Consider the following 2,801-nt stretch of genomic DNA (forward strand, 5'->3'; position numbering starts at 1 on the left):
TTGCCCCGCAAGCATTTGCTCATTACTCCTCCCCCTTTTTTCCACTCTCACCCAACTATCCTTAATTTTACCCATGTCAGTGTGCACCCCTCCTTCCATGGCTTTCTCCCAGCGCCCACATGAAGACTACATGATGGCCCCTCCTCCCTCAGGTACTGCTGCCCCCATTTTTCTACTGGCTTCACCGGCGCAGCCCAGCACTGGCTCCCCACCCCTCCCGTCAATGTTTCACCCCACCTGCACCCAATTCCGTGCCTCCTATGCTGGTTGCTCACCCATCTCCTGTATTTGTAGGTTTTCCAGTTGCAGACGGACTTTCCAGTGAAGACTCAGTGGCTCGAGAGGCTGCTGCTCCTGCACATGTCGAGGCAGTACTGACTGTGGAGCCAGTGTCTTCTCCGCGTGAAGGCATCAAGGACATGGTTCTGGGATCCCCTTTTGATCGTGAGTATGGCTTGTTTAACACTTCCTGCTCTGATTCCAGCTCTTCTCATACTTCTAGTTCCACTTCGCGACCACGTTAAATTTCTTAGATGGTTGTGTGGCACTTGTCTAGAAAGCATCAGACCTAGTGCGACAGGGGTGGCGAAAGGCAAATGTTTTGCTTTTAATGACTCATTGTGCTGGCTGTTATTTTTGCCACTCCTGCTGACTCTGTGGAGGTGATAACCTGGCCAAGGAATGGCAACATGGATTGTGGGTGCAACACCCAACAGTTCTGAGGGCTCTAAGGGACATAATTAAGGATCAGTTACCTATTTGTTTGGCTACTCTTTCTCAATGGTTAGGTAAGTACCCTTTGCAAGATGATTCTGCATTATTGTTGCAGGTTTTTTCGGTCGGCTTTAGGCTGCCTGTTGTTGGTCTTTTGCTAGTTAGGGCGCCCCGTAACTTACATTCTGCCAGGGAGATTCCAGTTTGCAGCTGAGGTACTGCTGGGGAGAATGGAGGGTCCTTTCCCTAGTCCTCCTTTGCAGGACCTATGTATATCCTTGGTAGGGATAGTTCCCAAGAAGGTGCCGGGTAAGTTTTGCTTGATACAGCATTTGTCCTACCCTCATTCAGTTATTGATGCCATCCTGGAGACGGCCTGTAAGCTTGTTTATAAATCTTTTGACAAGGCACTACATTTGATGTGCAATTTTGGTTACGCCTTGCTGGCAAAGCTGGATATCGAGTTGGCCTTGCATTTGCTACCTTTGCTCCCAGAAGCCATGTGATACATGGGTTTTCATTTGGGCTCTGGTTATTTTGTTGATAAATGTTTGCCCATGGACTGTGCAGTTTCCTGTGCATATTTAGAGAAATTCAGTTCCTTTTTTACATTGGTCTGTTCATGCTGGCACTGGCCCGGATGGCATTGCATGTTTTTTGAATGACTTTCTCTTCATAGGTCCAGGAGGGACTGACGTCTGTTCGGACCTCCTCTTTTCTACAAAAGCTCTTTTCTGGGTTTTAGGGTTTCCGGTAGCACAAGATAAAACTGAGGGTCCTACTTCCTGTTTGTTTTATATGGTGATTGAGATAGACACGAAAGCCGGTTGTTGTCATTTTCCTCAGGATAAGGTATTGAAGTTGTTAGATCAAATTTCCAGTTGTTTGTGGTCCGATAGTGTTAGATTGCGTGCAGTTTAATCTTCGCTATGTTACTTTAATTTTGCCTGCCATATAAGTCCAATGGGGTGGGTTTTCTGCAGGAAGTTGGAGAGGGCCACAGCCAGGGTGAGCCAGCCTCATCACCAAATTCTTCTTTCTTCGGAGAAATGATGATCTCCCAGTTTGGGCCAGATTTTTGGTTCAATTTAATAGTGAACGCTTTTGGCCTTCACCTCCTATAGCTAATAAGATGCTATAGCTTTTCACTGATGCAGCTGGCTCATCGGGTTTTGGGGTCTATTTTGAAGGGGAATGGTGCACTGCCCCGTGGCATTTGGATTAGCGTGATGAGGGCCTTACCAGCAATTTGTTACTTTTGGAACTTTTCCTGATTGTAATTGCTGTTGAGCTCTGGTCTTTGCATTTGAGCAATTAGCATGTTAATTTATGGTGTGACAATCTGGGCATAGTCTATGCTATTAACAACCAAAGAGAATCTTCTCCCGACATTTACTTTTGCACTGTTTGGAGGTGAATAGCAGAGTCAGAGCGTGCCATGTCCCTGGGGCTGCGAATGAGATTGCTGATGCATTGTCCCATTTTAATTTTGCTCGTTTTCGCACTCTTGCTCCATCGGCTGCTGATGTTGGGTTGATTTGCCCCATTTGTGTGGCAGAGTATCAGGCCAGCTTACAAGACCTTGCACGACAGTCACTGGCTCTAGAGACCCTCAGAACATACTTGTCAGCTTGGCAGGTTTGGCGAACTTATTGCACTCAGCCGGCCCAGGAGGGTAAGTCTTCTAAGGATTTTCTGTTCTCATTTGCTTGGGGACAGTACCAGCAGGGCCAGTCCAAGGCCTCCATGGTGGCGGTGCTAGTGGGAATCGGGTTCTTTTGTAAACTTAAGGGTCTACAAGATCCCACCAAGTCATTAATTTTGACAGCTGCTGAAGGCTTTGCTGGCAGTAATGGAAAAGGTGGCTTGTGATGCAGTTGAGGCTGCCCTTTTCCATTTGGCCTTTTCGGCAATGGCCCTTTTCCATTTGGCCTTTTCGGTAATGTTTTTTTTGGCGCTTTCAGGGTTGGTGAGTTGGTGGCGGCCAGTAAGTTGTCAGCATCCTCCGGCCTCTGGTTGTCTGACATTGTTTTTAGGAACTCTGCTGTGCTTTGCAAGCTTAGCTTTTCTAAGACAGATCAAACAGG

The sequence above is a fragment of the Taudactylus pleione genome, unplaced genomic scaffold (genome assembly GCF_031769625.1).
Source record: "Taudactylus pleione unplaced genomic scaffold, aTauple2 ptg000268l, whole genome shotgun sequence".
Taxonomy (NCBI): Eukaryota; Metazoa; Chordata; class Amphibia; order Anura; family Myobatrachidae; genus Taudactylus; species Taudactylus pleione.